The 24,977-nt window shown below is 36.9% G+C and overlaps 1 protein-coding gene across 4 annotated transcripts in view; it reads left to right on the forward strand.

The window, feature by feature from the left end:
• Positions 1-24,977, forward strand: part of PTPRK (protein tyrosine phosphatase receptor type K) — a 568,012-nt gene that overhangs the window by 104,957 nt on the left and 438,078 nt on the right. The window lies entirely within an intron of this gene.

Raw genomic sequence — 24,977 nt, forward strand, 5'->3', positions numbered from 1 at the left:
CCTATGCTGTTCACAGTCTGAATGTCCTCCTTCAGTGCTAGTTGGTTGAATCTTTTAAGGCTTAGTCTTGGTGCTGTCATTTCCATAAAATCCTGGCCATAAGTGGCAAATGTGAAAGTGTTCCTGCTTTCTTCTAAGCAGTTACATAATTTTGCTTGTGCTTTCTGTTGTAATTACCACAGATTGCTCTGTGTTGTTGTTTTGTATCCTTGCCCAGGCTTCTCCATGCAACTCTAAGCTCTCTGAGGGCTGCTGCAAGGTCTCACTCATCAAAGCAGGAGCCACTTATCTAGTGTAGGGTCTTGGATTTAGTAGGTGGTAATTAAACAGTTATTGATTTAAAACAGCAGTTGATTCACAGATCAAAGAAGGAAAAAGATAATACATTTTAGCTTTTTACTAGGAAGACTTTCAGGCAAATTTGTGCAAAGTTATAGCTTTGTATTTATTTTAATGATTACTTTCACTATGTGTAGGAAACAAGACCATTCCCAGAATTCCAACCTCATTGGACAAGTTATATTTTTATCTTTTAATTTGAGTTAGTCATTTGGGCTGACTGTTTTTCTCTGTAGACTTTATAGCCAAAGACATCAAAGCCCTTTCCTTTTTTAGGGAGAACAAACAACAATATTTTAAGCAATAGGCAAAGTAGAGTGAGTACACATGAACAGTGTTTGGAAATGTATTGGCATAAACTCACAACAAAGTAGATCTTATACATGTTCACTATTATGCATGATTATTCATTTGCTGTGTATTAATTGGGCTTCCTTACTAAGCATCTACTGTGAAGGATTTCATACCTAGCTAAACCAACCTCCTGAGTTTCCACAAGAGGAAAGTGTTGATCTTGGGAATCTTGGAAGCAAACTTTTGGATCCTTTGGTACTTTCTTTTTTGTAGGGAAGATTTTAGATGAACAGATGTTTTTCTCACCATTTTTGCTCAACAGCTTTTTGTTGAAAACACAAAGAACATGTGATCCTTTTTTTTTTTAAACACCTGGAAAACATGCTGGTATCCCCCCGCCCCTAGTCCATGTCCTGGCAGATATTGCTATTGTCTTTGTACTTCCTAACTGGCTTTAGATCAAGCTTTATTATTCTCAACATAGCACTCAGCACAACCACCATCGGTCAATGAGATTTTTTTTTTTTTTGCAGTACGCGGGCCTCTCACCGTTGTGGCCACTCCCAATGCGGAGCACAGGCTCCGGACGCGCAGGCCCCGGACGCGCAGGCCCGCTCAGGCTCAGCCGCTGTGCGGCACGTGGGATCCTCCCGGACCGGGGCATGAACCCGCGTCCCGTAGCATCGGCAGGCGGACTCCCAACCACTGCGCCACCAGGGAAGCCCTGGGATCCTTTTTAATCCCAGAATTGTTCTTGCCTGGTTCTTCAGCACTGGTAGGGAGGGGTGCCCAGGGCAGCAAGTTTGTTGGAAATTTAAAGTCTTTAGCATGTTCTCAGGTCTATTTCCTATTGAATTCCAATGACCTGTTCTTCTACTTTCCATTGTTTGAAAGAGGCAACTAAAAGCCACATCTACTCCTTTTGGTCTCCATTTTCGTCTTTTCTTGGTCTGTAATACACACATTGAATAGATCCCTATGTTTCAAGTAATAGCCCCTTTCCCCCAAATGTTCTATTATTATTTTTTTTTTGGCGGTATGCGGGCCTCTCACTGTTGCGGCCTCTCCCGTTGCGGAGCACAGGCTCCGGATGCGCAGGCTCAGCGGCCATGGCTCATGGGCCTAGCCGCTCCGCGGCATGTGGGATCTTCCCGGACCGGGGCACGAACCTGTGTCCCCTGCATAAGCAGGTGGACTCTCAACCACTGCGCCACCAGGGAAGCCCTCCCCCAAATGTTTTTTACTCCCAAATGTTTTCTGAGCTTCATGTAGTAAGATCAAAAAGAACCCTGGTGCTACTATTTATAATTTATTTGGGGTTATTGGATACTACTTATTTGTAGACGTTTGGAGAAGTCTACATGAAGCCCTGATAAGAATTTCAGAAGGAAAGAAGGCCAAAGCCTTTATGTAATTGACTGAGTATATTGAGGAAGTGTTGTGGATGGTGACATAATAGAGTGCTTTACAGAGCTAGAGGGAATCACTGGAGTGTAGCATTAATGAGCAGGGGGAGACATCAAAAATAGGGATAGGAACCCATGCTCTTTGATTGGAAGAATCAAGATTGTTAAAATGGCCATACTACCCAAAGCAATCTACAGATTTAATGTGATCCCTATCAAATTATACATGACATTTTTCACAGAACTAGAACAAATAATCCTAAAGTTTATATGGAATCACAAAAGACCCAGAATTGCCAAAGCAACCCTAAGGGAAAAGAACATAGCTGGAAGCATAACCCTCTTAGATTGCAGACAATACTAAAAAGCTACAGTAATCAAAACAGCATGGTATTGGCACAAAACAGACATATGGATCAATGGAACATGATAGAGAGCTCAGAAATAAACCCATACACCTATGGTCAATTAATCTTCAACAAAGGAGGCAAGAATGGAGAAAAGAGAGTCTCTTTGGCAAGTGGTGTTGGGAAACCTGGACAACAGCATGCAAATCAATGAAGTTAGAACATTCCCTCACACCATACACAAAAATAAACTCAAAATGACTTAAAGACTTAAATATAAGACAGGATACCATAAAACTCCTAGGAGAGAACACAGACAAAATATTCTCTGACATAAATTGTACCAATGTTTTCTTAGGTCAGTCTCCCAAGGTAATAGAAATAAAAGCAAAAATAAACAAATGGGACCTAATCAAACTTACAGGCTTTTGTACAGCAAAGGAAACCATAAACAAAATGAAAAGACAACCTATGGACTGGGAGAAAATATTTGCAAGCGATGCAACTGACAAGGGCTTAATTTCCAAACTATACAAACATCTCATACAACTCAATAACAAAAAAACAAACAACCCAATCCAAAATATGGGCAAAGACCTAGAAAGATATTTCTCCAGAGAAGACATCCAGATGGCCAGTCGTCACATGAAAAGATGCTCAACACTGCTAATTATTAGAGAAATGTAAATCAAAACAGGTATCACCTCACATAGGTCAGAATGGCCATCATTAAAAAGTCCACAAACAATAAACACTGGGGAGGGTGTGGAGGAAAGGGACCCTTCCTACACTGTTGGTGGGAATGTAAACTGGTACAGCCACTATGAAGAACAGCATGGAGGTTCCTTACAAAACTAAAAACAGAGTTACCATATGACCCAGCAAGTCCTCTCCTGGGCGTATATCCAGAGAAAACTCTAATTTGAAAAGATACCTGCACTCCAGTGTTCATAGCAGCACTATTTAAAATAGCCAAGACATGGAAGCAACCTAAATGTCCATCGACAGATGAATGGATAAAGAAGGTGTGGTACAATTACACAGTGGAATATTACTCAGCCATAAAAAGAATGAAATAATGCCATGTGCAGCAACATGGATGCACCTAGAGATTATCATACTAAGTGAAGTAAGTCAGACAAAGACAAATTTCATATGATATCACTTATATGTGGAATCTAAAATATGATACAAATGAACTTTTATTTACAAAATGGAAAGAGACTCAACAGACGTAGAAAATAAACTTACGGTTACCAAAGGGGAAAGGGGGGGAGGGATAAAATAAGAGTTTGGGATTAGCAGATATGACCTATTATATATAAAATATATAAACAACAAGGTCCTACAGTATAGCACAGGGAAGTATATTCAGTATCTTGTAATAACCTATAATGAAAAAGAATATGAAAAAGAGGAGTCCCCTGGTGGCCTAGTGGTTAGGATTCCAGGCTTTCATTGCCGTAGCCTGGGTTCAGTCTCTGGGGGGAGAACTGAGATCCTGCAAGCTGCACAGTGCAGACAAAAAACCAAAAAAACAAAACAAAAAAAAGAATAGGAAGGGGCTTCCCAGGTGGCGCAGTGGTTGGGAGTCCGCCTGCCGATGCAGGGGACACGGGTTCGTGCCCTGGTCCGGGAAGATCCCACATGCCGCGGAGCGGCTGGGCCCGTGAGCCATGGCCGCTGAGCCTGCGCGTCCGGAGCCTGTGCTCCGCAGTGGGAGAGGCCACAACAGTGAGAGACCCGCATAACGCAAAAAAAAAAAAAAAAAAAAAAAGAATAGGAAAAAGACACCGAATCACTTTGCTGTACACCAGAAACTAACACAACATTGTAAATCAACTATACTTTAGTTAAAAAAAATAGGGATGGGAAAAGAGAATGGTGTAGACAAAAAGGTGGTTTGATTAAAAGTCACGGACACTGTTCAACCTTTAAAATTTGGCAAGAACTGTGATGTGTCAAGTAAGTTACCTGCTGCTGCTCTTTAGTAGTGTTCTGGTACTGAGGAGGAGACAGGCTGTTTCCCAAGGGACACGTTTGCAAGACATGGGTGCCATAGACGTACGCTTGTGGTGCATGCTAAGATGTTTAATAAGGACTGTGGTCTCTGGTTCAAACCACATTTTTTCCTAAACGAAAAAACTTCATTTGGAATATTTGGAATTTTGAGGGGAGAGTTTGAAGGAACTATAACTATGTTAAGAAAATGGCACCTAATGGATTTTAAATGGTCATTACTTTATAATAAATAGAATTCATTAAATGTAGTATTGGTAAAAATGCATTTTAATTATTTTTTGTGACAAGATACAGTGTCTTCTGGAATGGTGAGCGTTTATCTTGCATGTTTTTTTATAAAAACCTTAGTTAAAAAACACAGCCACTTGCACCTGATCCCTTTTTACTTTCCTTTTCATCTCATGGATATGGGTAGGAAGTAATGCAGTGCATTACCCCAGACTGTGAAGAGTGGGAGAGGAGTTGCTGAGAGCGTCTCTGGGAATTAGAGATGAAAAGGGCCATGTTCTTTTTGCTTTTTCACACCTCAGGTAAATGAGATATACTATGATGCAGTTTGTTCCTCAGGGAGGAAAGGGGAACTCTGAATTCATGACAATGTTATTAGGAATGAGAAAATTAAGGAAGAGGGACTGCGTGACAAAAATACTGCTGTTATCAAAGAAATGTTATTAAGCAGATCAAGATGGAAGCTTCATTGTTATTGCCTAATTATTAAATATTTGTATGTTGGTGAAGTTGGAGTGATTTATAATAACGTTAGATTCAGAAAGAACATCTAATGGTACGCCAACAAATTAGTTTTCTTGTATTAAAGTGATCTGTGCCTGTTAACATTATTAAATGATTCTCATGCTTTCTAATACAATATTTTTGAATTTGCAGTATTAACCATTATATTTTTTCTATGTAAAACAGTATATAAACTTCTCTTTGGAGGTATTGATATTTAATGCCTTAACCTTGTGTAAGGTTGCAGGGAGAATTGTGTTATCTATAGAGCAATTTTTTTTAACAACTTTATTGGAGTACAGTTGCTTTACAATGTTGTGTTAGTTTCTGCTGTATAACAAAGTGAATCAGCTATATGTATACATATATCCCCATATCCCCTCCCTCTTGTGTCTCCCTCCTACCCTCCCTATCCCACCCTCTAGGTGGTCACAAAGCACAGAGCTGATCTCCCTGCGCTATGCGGCTGCTATAGAGCAATTTTGAAATTAGGGTTAACCCTCTGTTGTTTTCCTATGTACGACCTTCAAAATGGCTCGCTCATCTTAGTATTTTAACTCCTAGGGTCTCTTACCCCTTACACATACCACATCTTTAATCCTGGACACTTGTTAAACCTAAGTAGTTTGTTTTCTGAAAATATAAACATTAAACCGAGGGAAAAAAATGGGGATTATTTTTTCACTGCATATCAGAGTATATACAAAAATAAGAGGAAAATATGAATTTTAAATAAAATTTTCTGCTTCACAGGATTTATACACATATTATGACATATGTAAACGTATGATTTGTCCTTACTTAGTAAATATCTACTGAATGATGAGAACATTCTCATTTGTTTTAAAATGTTTTTTTAAATTAGTTTAGAGAGTGAAAAGATTAATCTATAAAATCTTTAAGATAAAGGAATTCATACTAAGGAATTTAGAAAATAGAAAGAAGCTTGTAATCCCACTAGTCTGAAAGAAATATAGCAATTTTTTTGACCTATCCTTTCCATCTTGTTTTGCATGCGTTTATGGATGCATAGGTATGTTTTTGTGTATCCATGCATCATCCTCTCATTTTAATTCTAAAGGAAAGCCAAGATACATTGAATATGTAAGCTTTTTATTTAAAAAATAATGCCTATCAATTTATAGTTTTAAATTATTTTCCTCAATCGCTTGCAAAAAAGAAAACATCTGTATACTACTGTAGTACTGTAACTGAAAGTGGGGTCCGGCTGCTTGCCGCTCAAAAGCCAATAACGAGGCAAAGCTGGTGGAAAGGAATGTTTGCTTTATTTTGGATGCTGGCCTCGGGGGTGGGGTGTGGACTCCTCTCTGAAGGCCGACTCCCCCCCACTGACAACCAGGGGGCAAGGGCTGTTATAGAGGGAGGGAGGGGGCTGCATGCAGAAACAGCACAGTCAGCTCTGACAGTCATCTTGAAACTGGTCTTGTGGTGGTCTGACCAGCGTCATCTGGATTGTTTTAAGTATGATTAATCTTCAATTCCAGGGTCGGTTTGTTCCCGTTTCTTTGAGGCCAGTTCTCGGAACTGTGGCAGTTTATGTCATGGCTACAGCCTGGCCATCATGTAGTTAACTTCTTCCACCTGGTGGGAGTTTCAGTATCTATAAGACAGCTCACAGGATATGGCTCAGAATATCATCTATAGCCTGTGAGGGGGAACTAAAGGTCCTTGACTTGGTTAATGACTGAACTATTATTATTTGCTTCTGTATTTTCTCACTTCTCTGATTAAACTTATTCTTTGGCTACAGTTTTTCCACAGACAAGAGGCAGGCTGAGGACATGGGAGGAAGGACCATAGGGTCTGGCTCCGTTTCAGTAACAGTAGATCTGGTTTTAAACCTTGGTTCGTTCAGACCTTCACCAACTCTCACCCAGACGATTGCAGTCACTTCCTCACATCTTGTCTTTCTCCCTTGTGGGTGGCCCTCTACAATCTGTCCTTTGCACTACTGCCAGCCTGGTCTTTTTAAAACAAAAGTTTCACTGCTGTCTGTCAATAATAAGGTAAGTCTGGGATACTTGGCATGACATACAATGCGTGTTGTTACTGAGCATTGTTTACCTCTCCAGCTCTTCTTTTAGGATCCCTCTTTAAACCTGACACTCCCCCAAAACAAAGCTAATCCGATTTTAGTCATCCTTATTTTTGCACCTGCTGTTTTCTTTGTCTGGCGGTCTTCATTCTTCCTTCAAAACTTAGTTCATATGTCAGATTTTCTGTGAAATCTTTGTTAACTACCTACGCAAGTATAGTGTTTATTAATCACTTCTCCTGTTGCTATATGTATGCTGTATACTTCTCATATTGTAATCGCTTACTTACATTTCTCCGGCTCCCTTTATGGCAGCCACTTAGTCCATTATCTAATGCAGTACTGATACTACTGGTACTTCAATTAGTGTTTATTGATTTGAGTTCTTTACTGGTAATTAGATTCATTGAACTCTGATATTACCTGAGAAGATGTTATCAGCCCCAAACATTTAATCCCAGCCATCACAAACTTAACACAACCAAGCTTTTTAAAAATCATACATATGATAATAAGGCTTTTCATCTTATATTTTCAATTATTTGCAACAGTTTTTATTAAAACCTTTCTATGTTTCATGTACCTAGCTATGTTCACACAGCGTACTGTGATTGAGGGAACAAAATCCAGTCTCTCATAGATGGGGACTTAATGTTACTGTAATTGTAACAATTGTTGGGTTATGGGTTTTTTTTCATGACATTATCTTCTACAAGGCTCTTCTGCTGCCTCTTGTGTTCAGGTGCAACTCCTTAGCTCAAGTCTGTTCTCTCAGAATCGAGAAGGGGACTTGACAATTGGAAATTATCCTCAATAGTCATCTCTGCCAAAGTGGTTTGTGAGAGTGATTTGTGAAAATAATGTTTTTTTTCCCTCACTACTGTACATCTCAAATGGAGCCTTATTCACTACTGAAATATGAATACCTTTTTGTGTGTTTATTAAAATAATAAAATATTATTTATTGAAAGGAAAAGCTTTCTTCAATTGTGGCAGTTGTGGCCTTGGGCATTAACGCACAAATTAAGTTTTTATATGATGCCTCATCCAGGTTTTTCTCAAGAATAAAAAGCAAAATTCTTAGAGAAAAATCTTTTTAAAATTTTTCACATAGAAGCCTTAGCATTGGAGAATTCTAAGGTTGTTGAGGAGGAGATTTGGAAGGGGACATGCAGAGAATAGCTCTTCCAGTTTGTGCTGACCCTTGAATCATGGGAGCAAGTGAGCAGAAATTAAAGAAATTTTATCAAAGAAAAACTGATTACCTGCTTTACTAATATCTAATCTAGACTGCTTATGAACAGTTACTGCTGTTTCCTCATTCTCCTGTATGTCATCAAGACCCCAGTTGCTTTTGTTTTTCACATGGATTGAAAAGTATACAAGCTTTTGAAAGAGGTAACAGGTTTCAGTTTACCAGTTAATAGTTATAGGACCTTGGCCAAATTGATGAACTGTTCTGTATCTGAGTTTTCTGAACTGAAAAAAAAAAAAAAGACTCATAAAAGTTAATAAGTCCCTAAAGGAAGCAGAAACTAAAGTACTGAGATTCTGATGCCCCATGGGTCACAACTTGGAGAAAAGAAAGAAACTGGATCCGTTCAGTTTCATTTTCTGGAAATGAGAACATTTTCACTGACTCTGTTTGTAGATATTAAATGAAATTAAGTATTCATATTAAATGAAAAAATCTGGAAGTTAATATTTGTAAATATTCAATTAATTATATAAAATTTAAAAAATGTTTGTAAATTTTAAATGGTAGTATTACCGACAGTATCTGACACATAATATGTGATTTATAAAAAATACTTAAGTTTCTTTCTTTTTTCAAAAGTTGATCTTTGTTTTGAACTGTTTGGTTTCTCATATTCTAAACCACATTTAGAAAAGCTTATAGATGGCTTTATTACTTAACTGGGACAAGGCAGTGAAAGAACTAATCTCCAGAAAATGAAGTTTTGAAAATAGTGGCAAAGCAATCCAACTTCTCTTCTGTTTGATTCATTAAAAAAAAAAAAATTAGGTGAATGATATACAATATCTGCTATCTAAAAAAATCTTCCATTCTGAGGAAATTTCATTTGTGCACACTAGTAAAAAAAATATTTTAAAAATTAAATTGGCTGATAAAGCTGAACAATAAACATTGGAGGACAGTGTGTAATAGAGGAAAAAGAATTGCTGGACAAGGAGAAAGGGATCCTGGGACAGAGTGTCTCTTTCATCATTTACTGAGTCTGGGAAAGTCAGGTAACCTTAGGGAGTCCCCAGTGTAAAAGGAGGCTGGGATACCTTTCCTGCCTGGAGGTAGGGAGCTGATTAAGGTAAAATCTTGATGTCCCTTTTCGTTCTGATACTTACATACCAGGAGTTGGATAAAGTGTAGTCTTTTTCTATGAGCATTCATTTTACATAATATTACAAATATATTTAGTACAAACAGTCTTGTGCCTTAGAGTTTGGGAAGTATCACATAGAATTTTTTTCTCCACGTGCAGTTTCTCTTAAAGGCTGGATGGATCCAGTTTCTTTTTTCCCCAAGTTGTGACCCATGGACTCATCAGAATCTCAGTACTGTAGTTTTTGCTTCCTTTAGGTACCTATTAATTTTTATTAGTCTTTTTTTTGGATCAGGGTTGTAAGGTCAATTCAGTAGGATGGAAAGAGAAAAATTAAGAAATAGACTTCAGTTTGAATACGAAAAAGTCAACAGAAATGAAGCTTTGTTTGGAAAAGTTGGCTCAGTAGGGGAGGGCAGTCCTCATACAGTGATCATTATAGGCTAAGCTTCACATATATACACCTGTAGACCTCCTACTTAACTAAATTGTGGTCAAGGTTAAACAAAAAGTGACCTATGCTTAAATGATCATTACAGTCTTTTCCAATTCTGAAGTTTAATGGTTCTATTACACACAATAGGCTGTAGTCTTTGGGAAGATAAAATTTCTCAAAAGTGTCATACCATTCCATCGGAATTGTTAAGTGAGTTCACAGCCATCATGGTGCAATACCATTGATACCACAGAGGTCCTTGCCTTGGATGTGAAAATATCCAAGCAGATGCAGAGAGGCCATCTGTCCTGAGACTCTAGAGGACATTCCTGTACTGGGTGGAGAATTGTACTCAGTGAGCTTGAGGATCTTTTGCAGCTTCTCGCATTCTCAAATTCTTTAATTTAATTTTATTTCATTTATTTACCTTTAATTTATTTTTATTATTTTTATTTTTGGCCACGCTGCGTGTCTTGTGGGATCTTCGTTCCTCAACCAGGGATTGCACCTGGGCCCTCAGCAGTGAGAGCGCAGGGTCTTGACCACTGGACGGCCAGGGAGTTCCCAAATTCTTTGATTTTAAATAAATGGGCATTTAAAATAAGTGGAGCCCTGCATTTTCCTAGAAAACTAGGGTGGACTTCATTGAGGTAAGGGAAAAATTAATGTTCTTTTAATACACTGGTCTAAACAGCACTCCATGCAGATAGACACTTGGCAGATATCCCTGATGTTTAGTTTCTTTTTCCTTATGGGTGCTTTGAGCTCTGTCAGGAGTCAGGTTAGAATGTCACTGCCTGTCCTGCTTTAGTGGTATATAGGTAGGCTTAAATACAGTCACCATCCTCAAATAGCTAGCTCTAGTAAATTAAATGTCGTCTACTACTAAAGAAATACATGGGCTGTAGATGCTGAAATAAACTGGGTTAAAAATATTTATTACACAAAAGAGATGCTAGCTGAAAGAGGCTCTCCCAACAGTTTCTCAGTTGTAAATGGCATCTCTGAAGGGATGTCCAAATTCCTGGTGTGGGCATGGAGAGTAGACAGCTGAGTCACAGCTGCTAAAATGAGACTATGCCTCCTTCCTCCTCTCCAAGAGAAGAAATGAAGAAAGAGGTGAAAGAGAATTCGTGCCAATAGCTTACTTAAAATTCATGGTTTGAGAAGTCTATGAGATTCTTAGGCTGAGAGGAAGCCATTACTTGACTACATGGGAGTGTTTGGAGCATGAAATCTGCTTTTCCTAAGGGACCTCTTGTAATTGGTCATAGTTTGTGCAAAAATGTATCTTATTTCTCTAGAGATTTTTCCTGCGTTTGTAGGAATGACTGTGCTATCTGGCCTATATAGGTTGCGGCTGCTTGTTTAGTCTGCATTTTGATTTGGTAATACCTGGCTCGCTTGTTGGCTTTTATCCTCAAGTTTGATGCTACGCTTCCCTTTGAAATGCTTATTCCCATCCATTTGAAGAAAGTTCAGAAATGTCAACTTTGCTTGGATTTGGATCCTGGATTGGTGCCTTACTAGCAATGTGACCTCGAACTAATAACTGAAGCTCAGGTAAACTGAGCTTACCTTAGCTTCTTCATCTACAAAATGGAAGTACTGATAGTACCCACTTGTTTAGGTTACTGTGAGGATTAAATGAATTACTTCACATAAAGTGTTTAGAATAGTACCTTGTCTATAGTAGCCACTTGGCATAGTTAGCTGCAATTATTGCTGTTGCTGCTGGTGCAGTTTTCATCTCTACTATAGTGACATGTGTATCTTTTACTACTTCTAACACATTTATACTTCTGTATAAAGAATATCCTATATATATAAAGAATATAAAGATATAAAGAATATCCCCTTTTGGTAGTAGCATTGAAGGTGAGTACAGAGAGATAGTAATCTACCAAAAAAGTTAACATGCCAGCTGAGAGGAAGAGCACCAAGAAATTAACATCTGTTCAATATCACCATTATAAATATTGTTTTAGAAATTCCTGTGGATTTAAATAATTATACATACACAAACACACAAAGGAGAACAAAAGTAGCATTATATAGACATTATGAATTTATACTTTGGAGTCCTGGGAGCGTGAATTGTAACATTATTAGATTTACAGCATTGGCAAAATGGCTGGGTACTATAAATTTTAGGAAAGTGGTAGCTTTCCTAAATCTTAGCAATAAGCAGTAAGATAATATAATGTGGGAAAGCCTAGAAAGAAATACACACCAAAATGTTTGCACTGATTACCTCTGGTTGGTGGGAATATATGTGATTATTTTTAATTAACAAAAAAACCAAACCTGCTTACTATGTGCTGTGAACTGTGTTAAATATTTTTTTTCATGTGAAAAGTAACTGTTGGCTTTACACTTTGTTTGCATTCTAATCAGATATTTTGATTAATCTCCTCTGAGAACCATAAAGCCTTTCTGAGTTTTATTTGTGAATTCTAATGCATCTAAAAATTGTAATTGCAAAAATGGTGCATATTGTAATTTCCTATTACTTATGTCTGCTTGAAGCTGTCAATATATAGAGAATAGTTCTGATCATAGGATTGAAATAAAGCTGCTCTCAATTTTGGAGTGGAAACTTGAAAAATCTCCTCCTTTCTCTGTATGAAAATACGTGTTTATATGTTCTGGTGTATAATGTATACAATCATGTTGACTGGTTTAGGTCTGTCTATTCTCCATGGTAACGTTGAGATTTGGAAAAAAAAAAAAAAAGCTATGCCAGACACACTGTGTCCTTAGAGAGATTTACTTTGTATCTTAAATGTTTAAGAAGAGGAGTGTGTTCATTGGTTTTCTTTGGAAGCTGTGGTTGTTATTGTGATTATAAATTTAAGTCTGGGAAGAAAGTTTTACCACTGAAGGCTCAGCCAAGTTAGTGATTGGGCAGGAAGTCAACTCTCCTGCCTTCAATTACTTACTTTGCAGTTCCCTTCCCCTGTGCCTTCTACACCAGTTTTTTATAGTACTATAAAATTTTATTCTTTGACTCACACAGTTCTCACTTCACCCTTGGAGGTGTAATTAATGTCATTGAGTCAGATTCAGTAGTCTTTCACTCATTAAGCTTTTGTGGTCTTTAAAGAAATTACAGATAACCCAGTTCAAGACTGCATTTTGTAGACATTGCCACAGCCTGGGGCAAGGCCACATAACAAGTCACTAGCTTTTAATGACTTTTAATGTTTTGGTAGAAATAATTTTTCTTGAAAATATGACCATGTTATAGCCAGTATCCCCACAGCAAAAATAAGTCTTTTGGTCTGTGTTACAAGATGCTTCACATACATGAAAAACAAATCCTAATATGAAGCATAGCCAATCCCTTTTATGGACTACGGAGGGGTGGGGTAGGGGTGGACTGAAGAACCCTGTAAATGGATTATGCTCATCTTGTGGGGAGATATTTGCTTGTAGACCTGATCGCAGCAAGGAGAAGATTCCTAGCCTCACACATTTCCCTTTCGTGTGGCAGTCCTTAACAGGTTGGAGGTTAAAACCTGCTGAGCAAGAATCTGAATGCCTCTTGTCTTAAAAACTTCTGTGTATATGTGGGCAGTTCTTAAAGAGATGCAACTTCATACGATTCATGGTATCATGCATGGTTGGCCACTTATACCTGAATTATGACTTTGCCACTTAGATTGAGTCAGGTACAGACTTCACTGTCATATCCATCTAGGCCTCACCTTAGTGGTCTCTTCCCCCTACCCTCCACCCCCTTGGACCCTTCACACTCTTAGTCTATAGCACAGCTCCCCCACTCCCACCCCTCCCAAGTCTCTTTTGTTTCTTCCCCAAAAGATGCTTTCATTTCTCTGAGTCTCTGTCACCTAGTTTCTGTAACCCAACAGCCCTTCTCCCTGTTACTACCCACTCCATAGAGCATTTCCTGAAAGAATCTTAGTCAAGTACAACTACTTGGAATATCAGCTGACTGCTTGCTCTAAACCATGATTTTCGTGTCTCAGTTCCTCCAGTTCTATGTCCTCCATGCATCATCTTGATCAAACTAAAATCTATGTTAACATCTAACTTGTAGTCTAAAATTAAATGCAAAATTGAGAGATAAGAGGAGGGGTTAGGAAGGTACTTGAAGTTGGAAGGTATTTTCCTATTTCCTCTAATAAGGTTAATTGCAAAAATTTCACTAATTGAATTATACTTCACTAATTGATTGAATTATATTCTACCAATTGAAAGTGCTTTTCTAGAAATAGGTTTTATTTTACTAATATCAGATTATTAGAAACGTTTTGAATTAAATAATAAGAAGTCAGATAGTCATAATCATAATCCACGCATTTCATATGGAAATACATATATGTATGCATTCTCTGACAAAGTTATTAACCCATCCTTTGCAGATAAAGTAGCATCAGAAAAGTTTTAGATATGTTTAGCTCTCTATTATGCCGTAATCTACTTTTCATTCTGGTTGTACCTTCAGATGAGGCCTGAACTTACTGAAGTGATAAGTGGAAAGGAACTATGTTATATTATTAGCTGTCAGGAGAATACTAAGAAGTTATACTCAAAGCCATTCTTTTAGATAATTTTGTTTTGGAATGACGATGCTATTGCTGTAATCAGTCTTATCTTGAATGGTTTATCATAGACTGTTACTTCTCATAAGCAGTTTTTCTTTGTTTTCCCAATCTGGTTAAATATCCAGTTGAAAGAATTGGTGGCTATGGAGAGATACTTTCATATCATTGATCTCCTGTGGCATGTTCTTCTTTCCGTTTGTGCATTTGATTCAACATTTTTTTTTACCTCTATCTTTGCATCTTTTTATTGTCTTAACATTTACCAAATAATTGTAGATTCTATATTGCCTCTTAATATATGCTTCATCTTTATCTTCATGAATCGATAGTGTTGAATATTTACGTTTCTCATGTGAATTAAGTATTAAAATACCTTACTAGTGCTCATTAGTACAAAGTTTGTGATTTTATTTGTGAATAATTTTGCTATAAGTGCCCTTCAAGCTTGAAGTTAGCCCTTGTCTTTGGATGCTATTGAGAAGACCCATACATAATTTGTTTTGCTTTTTCTTTTTTTGGAAATTGGTTGGCCTAGCTTGTATTTATAGGACTGAGGACTGCACGTATGTGAACATTTATGTAGGGTAGATTTCGAGAAGTGTTATTGCTGGTTTGAAAGGCAAGTGATTAAAAACCAAATTGCCCCCCCCCCCCAGCCAAAAGTGCCTTTTGCTTTCCTGTTGTTACCCCGTGTACTGTCAACACTAGATATTATTAATCTTTAAAGTTTTGCAAATGATATGAACAAAAATGCTCACTTTTGTTACAGTTTGCCTTTACTGTAATAGGATGGTAAACTTAGGTTTACTAAGACATTAATTAGGGGCAATTTGTTTTTACTAATTATTTGCTAGGATGGGCTTGTCAGATTTGCACTGTAATAATGTCTTTTATTTTATCTATTTTTAGAGCTTTGACAATTTCAAAACACAAGCTATGGCTTGAGGTGAGAAGTGAGGCAGGAAAGCTGTCCTGCTGCACAGCAGATACCGTACTTCAAATGCTATCTCCATACTGTTAACTGGTTTTAATCTATTATTCAAATCTGTGTGCCAGCTTCTCACCCCTCATATTTGAAAATAAAAAATTTCCAGGTTTTCATGGTTCATTTTGAAGAAATGTGTTTGCCTTTTATCTGTAAACTGTACAGTTCAATGGATTTAAAGTCGGTTGTTATGTTTTAGAGCAAAACCTGGAGGGAAAATTAAAGTAAGTATGTTAAATAAATGGGATATAATGCTTTCAGTCAATCATCCAAATTTGATGAGACAAAGATATTTCAAGTCTGTAGACAGTTTTATACCTACTATTCTTGGGAGCCAAGAGCCGCTGATATGCATGGAGTTTGCAACAAAAGAAAGTTAACTTATCTGTACGAAATTATTCTTCCAGGCCCAGACCTCTTTTCTGCACTGAAGCATTTTTTTATATTTTTGAATTTCACATGAAATTCTATTACAGGCAGAGTCAACATCTTTAAAATATTTTTATTATGTAAGAATAGTTGAATTGTGGTAGTTTATATTTTAGGAGTTCTGCTAGGGAGTAGAGTCAGTGGTGGCATGAATTTCTGACATATGACCGAATTTTTTTATCATATGAGCCGCTTTATCTTTTTACAAAGGCCCAGGAATGATGGGATATTGTGGTAAGCTCATTTTCTGTTTTCTAATCCTTCAAATTTTGGTCATACTACTTTAAAAATGTCATGTAAATATGAAACAATAATAAGGATCTCACCTAGATGTTTTCCGAACTAAAACCCAAACTTGATGCCTTAAACGTGCATAGCATGTAGCTTTACTAGTCGTAGGGTATTGTGGAGAGATTTTTAAAATTAATTGGCACAGCATTCCTATGTAGTAGGTGGAAGTAGAAATGGGAAAGTGGAGCCAAATTGGTTGTTTTTGTTTTTTTTGGTATTGAAATGAAAAAATAAGGATACAGCCAGATCTGAATCTCACTCGAGAGGCCCTGTGTAAAACCTATTCGTCATTCTCCCAATTATGACTCTCTTCATTAGGGTTAGACTGACTGTTGACTTACATATCACTTAAATGTCTGTGTTGAGCATTGGTGTTTGCTGGTTGAGGGATCTTTATTTTATGTGGTGATTCCACTAAATGGTAACCATATGCACTGTCCTGAGAAAGGAAATTTGAGCAGAGAAAGTTATAATTCAGCCTTCAACACTGACTTGGTCAGAAGTCGAAGTTTTTAAAGGCTATTAAAAGTCTCACCAAAACATTGGTTAAAGCCCCGATTACTTTCTTTATGAGAAAGGGGGTAGAGATCTCTGACAATAAGGTCTCTAACATTACTCAATATTAATGTAAGGATTTCCTTGTGTTTGGGTGAGTGGCTCGTTTGCTGTGGACTTGGTAAAAGGCCAAACTGACTGTTTAAATGATGCTTAAAATGAAAGAACTGGTTAATACATCTGAAATCAGTAGTTAGAAATGATAATGTCCAGCTTTTTTTCCTAAATAAAGAAAATGGCAGAAAGAACTGTCTTTACTCTTAAGAGTATATTTTAAGAACTGTGGAAAACCCAAACATTGACCTGTATACCTTCTTTATTACACCAAGTCTAGAAACATTTCAATAGGAAAGGGGCTTCATATTAATGAAAAAGATAATTTTTTCTTTTTACTTTCAAGATGCATTTTAATTACCTAAATTAGTTATTTTTTTCGAAGTGTATTTCAGTCTTACAAAACCGAACTGTTGAACTTCTTAAAGTGTAGCTGAGAATATTTGATTCCTTTGCCAATCTGCTATAAGATTTTGAATAAAAATCCTCAAGGCAGATCTTTGCCCTTCCTCTAGGAGGTTGGGTTATGGAATTCTGTTTTACATGGCTTCAGCATTTTGCAGAACTCCCTTCGTAAATGAAAAATGATCCATCACCCATCATGCTTGAGCTGAGTCAGGAGCAACTGCTGAAATAAGCCAGAATGTGTCTGATATGGGTGAAGTGGAGCCCACCAGGAATCCCTCCATGAGAAAGAAAACAAAACAAAGAAATGTTTAAATGTGAGCTTGGATGGTTTCCAGTTTTACCAAAATGTAAATAATGGCTTCAGTTGTGAATTTTATTTTTCAGTACATTTACTCTCTATTACTTTGTTCAATGGGTTTCTCTAGATTGTGTATCTAACGCTAGACAAAAAAGATGAGATTTTACTGGAATAGAAAAAAATGATGAAAAATAGGAAAAGAAACTTGGGTAAATACATTAATGATCTTTGCAAAAGCACCTGGTTTCTTATCCTAGGATTCATGTCAGGGCTATGCAAAAATTGCCAGAACAAAATTGCTTTTGATTTATTTTAATGTTTTTAAAGGTAGAAAAGCCATTTGTTTATACGTGTTTTAGGGGAGATGAGGTGAAAGTGAAGGTTTCCAAGCAAGAGTGATAGGACAGTGCTATGATCATATACATTCTTAGCCTTAAGTCACTGTATTGAAATAAAATTCTTTGCTGAAGTTACTAGTTAATCAGCCTGGCTTTTATAGCTCTGTCCAAAAAAGAACCTTTCCTATTGCTGGCATCAAGTCTAGGAGACTTTGACATGTAATATGGTTGGAAGTTTACTACATTTTGTCCACAAAAGATGCAGCACCCCGTACTATCACCTGGGTGAGATGGGTAATGAACGCTGTCTTTGTTGAGCAGTAGCTTGAGGTTATGCTGATTGAAGGGAGCTGTACTGTATGATTCTGAAGATGTCTAATCACACTTCATTTGAGGAGCCATTTAATGTCATGGTCAAGAGTAGAGAACCTATATAGTACCTGGGTTCACATCCTGACTCTGACACTTTCTTGCTCTGTAACTCTGGGAAATTTTAATTTTTTCTAGTATGAGGCACTTTTTATTAATATGTTCCTTTTACATTTTAATGAACCTCTTTTCATCTGTGAAATCATTTCTATGGCTGTTTGGCATGTAATCATCCATTAGCTCCATAATGAGGTTGGATGAAGTCACATATGTACTGTCAGGGCTGCCCAGGTCTCAAAGGCTTATTTTTGGACCTCAGCTTGTACCTGAGACCTGAAAATTAGGCATAGAGACTTGGATTGCTTACGTCTGTCTTCTGGGTACCCTCCCGCAATGGACATATGCTTGTGTGTATTGGAAACAGAGGATTGCCATCCTGTTTTCTTTTTCTCATATCTATTGGGTTGGCCAAAAAGTTAGTTATGGAAAAACCTGAACGAACTTTTTGGCCAACCCAATACTTCCCTGATTCACGCAATTACTCTTAATTTTATTTCACTTATAGAAAGAGCACCCGACTAGTGACCCATAGTTGGAGATAATAAATGATTGAGTGAATAAGTGTATTTGTGTTCACACATACTGTATATTTGACTATTTGCATGCATGTATGCATGTATCAATATATGCTGGGTCACAGTGTAAAATATATTTCCCTTTGTTGTCTGAAAAGCTTGAAGCCCAGACTACAGGACCTTGAAAGCTCTCTCATATTCTCACTTTCTGATTTAGACCTCTGTCCAGCCAGACAGTCTGATGTGGTTTTAGATGTAGAACTGTCATTCAGACCCCATTTCCAGTTTCAGTTTCCTGGCTGTGGCCTATTGCCACTCGTCTTGATATATGAGAAAGAAAATCAAGTCATATGGAGGTGAGGCAGAAATCAAAGACCTTTGTTTGTAAGCTTTTAACCAGACTGTGTACTACCTATAATTTTCAAGGATACTTAAGATCAGAGTGATCTAACCCAAGGGTTGGTGAACTATGGCCTGATGGCTAAATCCAGCTTGCCACCTGTTTTTGTAATAAAAGTTTTTTTTTTTTTTTTTTTTGCGGTATGTGGGCCTCTCACTGTTGTGGCCTCTCCCGTTGCGGAGCACAGGCTCCGGACACGCAGACTCAGCGGCCATGGCTCACGGGCCCAGCCAGTCTGCGGCATGTGGGATCTTCCCGGACCGGGGCACGAACCCGTGTCCCCTGCATCGGCAGGCGGACTCTCAACCACTGCGCCACCAGGGAAGCCCAAAAGTTTTTTATTTTTAATTTAATTTTATTATTATTTGGCTGCATCGGGTCTTAGTTGCGGCACATAGGATTTTCATTGCAGCATGCGGGATCTTTCGTTGTGGCACCTGGGCTTCTCTAGTTGCATCGCGTGGGCTTCTCTCTCCTTGTGGTGCACAGGCTCTAGAGCGTGCAGGCTTAGTTGCCCTGCAGTATGTGGATCTTAGTTCCCTGACCAGGGATTGAACCCAGGTCGCTTGCATTGGAAGGCGGATTCTTAACCACTGCACCACCAGTGAAGTCCCATAAAAGTTTTATTTGAACACAGCCATACCCATTTGTTAGGTATTCTCTGTGGCTGCTTTCTTGCTCCAATGACAACAGTTATGTGGTTGAGATAGAAATGATATGGTCTGCAAAACCTAAAATATTTATTAATTGGCTTTTTACAGTTGAAGTTTGCTGACACCTTGATCTAAAGTAAGGTGTTTCCTTATTGAAAGCATATCTGAAGAGTGTTCAGGGAAAACTGGTAATGGTAATATGATAATATTGTCTTTATGGGAACTCTCTTTAGTCTTTCTGGATAAACTATATGGAAACCATAAGTTTCTTTCTTCGACTTTTGCTGTTTAATATGTGCATAGGTTTGCATTTGTATAGCATATATACAGAGTACACTGTTAAGAAAGGAACATGAAAAAATAAGGTGCTGTTAAAAAAAACTTGTTGAGTGTTAGGGGCTTTACATGCATTATCACTAATCCTCATACAACTGTACTGTAGCTATTATTATCTTGATTTTATTGGGAAGGAAATTGAAGCTCAAAGAAATAAAATAGGAAAGCTGTATATGTGCTTAGCCATCTCTCCAGGCTTCATCTAGAAATGCTGTCTCTTTCTTGTACCATCTGAGTGGTGGTATGTACCAGTTCCTTAAAATTCCTTAAGTCTTCTTAATTGACGTTTAGGAGATGTTAATATTGCTTCTCTGCAAAGATGGAGGGGAGTAAAACTGGACTTATTTTTCTATGCTGGTTAATTTAGTCTTATTAAAAGAAGATTATTCAGTCAATTGGAGTATAGCATTTGCTTCAAATCATAGACAATTTGAATAGAAGTCTTACTAGCTAAATAATCTTGGATTGTATGTATTAAACATATATTCTTGGCTAGAAATGGAACTCTAGAGATGAACAATTAGATAATTTATGGGTGTGTTTGAAATGAGCTCTTCTCTCATCATTAAGAGTCATTTGTATCTATCAATAAATGTTGGGTTTGGATTTCCATCATGTGTTTCAAGTTCCTTTTCCTTTATGGAGGAGCTAGGCTCAAATAATATTTTCTTCTACTACTTAACTACTAGCAGGGCAAAAGAGTTTTTTTCTGGATCTGAAGTTGTTATCTTTTAAGGAACTCTTATTCATAAATTTTCTTATTTTTCTTCATTAGATCTTCTTTGTTATTGAACCAGAGTGACGCATTAAGACCAGTGACTCATACTTATGACCTCAAAGGCATTCGTCCTTTGCATCTACTTGGATTTGTTTTCCTATTTGAATTTCAGTACTTAAATTGAGAACAAGCATTGTTTATCCTTAGACTGGAGGTAAACTTCTAAGCATTGACTATGTTAAGTCAATTCTTATTTTGTATCTTTAATATTCCCAAAAGTTGAAAGGAAAAAAATATTTTAAGATATCCCAGTAGATTTCAGAGGAAATATGAACTTTATTTAATAGCATCAATTTTTATACTTTGTAAAAACCTGCTTTTCTGGGAGAAGACAATATTGACTCAGATTATGAATGGAATTACATTTAAGAGATTCAGTAATAAGTTACTTGTCTGTTCTTTTCAATTTTTTTGTGTGACATGTATCGGCTTCTTTGTAATGAGTTTTGGGGCTTATACCAGTAAAATTATATTATGGTTCTGATTAGCGTAGACAAAGATGATCTATTCAAAGTTAGTTTAACTCAGTATTGCATGTGTCCTAATGTGACATATATTACTCTTTCATTGTGTTCTTAATGGAAGAAAGATTATTTCAAAGTTGATGATCACTACATGAGCAAATTTGTGTATCACAGCTTAATTCACAATTGGAAAATATTAATTTGCCCATTTTTGAGGGTCATAAAACAACAGTGTTAAGGACATTGCATTTGCCAACATATTTTGTCTAGGACTTTACTCTTACTTTTCAAAACCCTGTATATTCCAATCATTTTAAGAAAATAATAACAAAAATGATCTGTATTTTGAGCTAAATGAAGCTTGTTCTTTACAAATAGTAAAGAACCATGAAAGATAATTCTGTGTGTTTCTTGCTATTAGATTCAATCAGAAAATTAAGACTGCGTAGGTGCCTTGGAGGGGAGAATGTGGAAGGTCCTAGTACAATAGCTTTCAAAAGAATGTCCTCCATAACATGTTCACAGTTGTCCAGGGCCTTACTGACCTTTTATTTTTCTCCAATTCAACTTTGTTCTAAATTAACCTGACCCTGGGTTTTATTGAAAAGTTTGATATCAGAAGGGATTTGAGTTTAGTATTCATTCTTTTATGATTCCACAGAAAGAATCTCTATTTCCATACTCTCTCATAGAGCTGTCTGTTTAAATAAACACTCAAGAATCTCTCTAAATGCTAGATGTTTAGGCAATATAATTTTGGGGCTAGGAATACTTCTATTTTTTGTACCTAATGTTTCTTAATGCCTATCTTTTATTTGAGTTGCTTAGGAATGTAAAGAAATTCAGGCAAGTCCAAATTAGCTTGACTTTTATTTTCAGGTGAACAGCTTGCAAAGCCCCACAAATGGGTTGTCATAATGGAAGCAGACCGTTGCAGTGAAAGATCTGTCCTTTAGCTGACTGACTGGCATAGAGGAATTAGCAATCTGTGAAATGGCTCTTCAGAAGTAATTTTCCTCCAAGGGTCAAGGAACTTGCAGTTGCCGTTTTGCTGAAATGATTTTGCTGTACTCCCTGTAGTCCTGTCACCAGTAGCAAATACAAAAACTGAAAATGTAAGGTGTTTCCTTGTTCATTTTCATCCCCTCTGCCTCAGGACATTTCTTGAGCACCATTTCAGTATTGCCTCCTTTTGTCTAGCTCAGTGAAACTTTAAATTCATAAATTATGTTTTTATTTATGAATTAGAACCTTGCTGTTTCTCTTTTAAATAGATCATAATACTATATATAAAAATGTCTGAACAGAGGAGCATGTGTATAGAAGACTATGTATTAAAGAAGACTTTGTTTTTAGGGCTTTCTAGTGAGCCTTAAATGGTAAACTGGGATTATGCAAAATGGAATTAGCTCAAATTATATTATGTGCTATCCGTTGTAAGGTTGAACCAAATTATCTACCTCCGTTTTCCCCCATTACTCTTTAAACTCTACATAACTGTTGTTATTATTGTTGTTATCATTATTATTATTAACGTGGCTTGAATTGTGTCATAGTTCTGGATAAAATCCTTTAATGGCTTCATACAATAAAATCTAAATGTTTACAGTATCTAAAAATCTTTCATATTTAGTTTTGTTTCTGTTTTGTCCCCTACATACTTTTCATGCTCATTACACAGAATTATTTGAGATTACTTGAGACTGTCCAACATCTCATGTTTCTTTAGATTTGTTATGCCCTTGCTTTTGCTTTTTTTTTTAATTTCAATCCAATTTCCTTTCTGGCCTGGCACATCCTTACTCATCTTTAGGCGTAACTCCGTGAAGCCTTCCAAAACCAACTCAGGTATAGGTAGCCAATTCATTTGTCATTTGTGTTCTTTGTGACTTTGGTCATACTGTTACGATCCCTTGTAACATACTGTATTTTATATATATATATATATATACTCTCCCATGCATGTCTGTCTATCCCATTCATCAGGCCAATAATAGTATTTTTTTGTATTTTTTATACCCAGTCTGATACACTGTATTAGTCCTTAACTTTGAAATACAAAACTCTTTACAAAAAGATTCATAAACATCTTTTACCAAAGATTTATTCCTATGTTACACATGTGGTGGATAGATGTATTGTACCTCTTAGATTAGAATTTATTGTAAATTATAAAATAAAAAGTCATCTTTAAAAAATTCTTCTATCACTCAACTCAGATCGACCAGGAACTTTCCCCAAGACTCTTGACTGATTCGGGAGTGAAGTGCAGCAAATAACAGGGGTTGACCCACTTATTTTGTATAGCTCTTCCTAGTTGTTATTGCTAATAAGAATCCTGGAGGCTAAAATTAACAGTGGCTATGAAGGACAGCAATTAAGCCCATTTGTCTTCCAAATGAACCAATGTAGGTTCCATTGGTAGTTTAAACTTATATACAGGGGTCACTCACAAAGGGCAGTGGAAGCCCGGAAGGTATGGGTTGCACAGCAGTAAGTTATTTTAGGATTGTGAGAACAAATTATATATTGAGAAAAACTTTCCCCTTGCTATGTGAAGATTCATTTCCTAGCAACCTCTTTTCATTGATTAATTTTAAATTAAAAAATAAATCATTTTTCATGAGAGCATTTATATAAAGTCTGTTTTAGGCATATTTAAAAGACAACATTAAGCTTTCAAGCTGCTGAAGTTTGGTTATTTTAAAGGATTGATGTGGTCATAAGAGTGGTTCAGGGATACCCATATATATATATTCCACTTTTGAAAAAGGTTCTTTGGGCCATAGTGTCATCTGGACATTTCTGATTTTGCCTTCTTTGCATGTAATGCTGGCTTGTCTCTGTCATTGGTGAGGAACATAACTTTTTCATATTCAGATTGATAAATTTTTGATGAGGAAAGTGAATTCTCTGTTTACAGAGAAGAATTTACAGGCCTGAAGTTTACCACCCCCTAGCCTGCTGTTTGGTCAGAGAATTCAGAGTTTCTTCACAGAGATCCCCATGGAAACTAAACAAATAAGCTACTTGAAGGGAGACAGGTTATTGGTTTTTCTCATTAAACCTACTGCTGAATTTTCATTAGTTCTAATCCATTTTCTTTCAAGATTAGACATATAGGCCAGTTCTGATTTTCATGAATTGAATAAACTAAATATGTTGAGTTGTGTGTGCCTGTATATGTAGGCTGAGAAGCAAAAGTAATTATTCTACTTGTGCCATAAAATTACCCCAGAAAATAAATCCAGGAAAAATGACTGATGTAAAGGGGAAAGGCTACCTCCATTTTTAAAAAAGAGGTTATTAAATAAAGTGGAAGTAGTGAGAGTGATTGTAGGCTAATCTGATCAGTTTTATGCTTCGTTCAGTTTTTCCCACTTTTAAGTCGTAATTGTGTGTGAAAGCAATCTAAATGAAGTATGGAAGCATGTTTCACTGACCTCAAACACTTTAGACCTCATAAAGCTGTAAGTATTTCATTTGCTATTATGAGTGG

Source organism: Phocoena phocoena, chromosome 12 (assembly GCF_963924675.1).
Source record: "Phocoena phocoena chromosome 12, mPhoPho1.1, whole genome shotgun sequence".
Classification (NCBI taxonomy): Eukaryota; Metazoa; Chordata; class Mammalia; order Artiodactyla; family Phocoenidae; genus Phocoena; species Phocoena phocoena.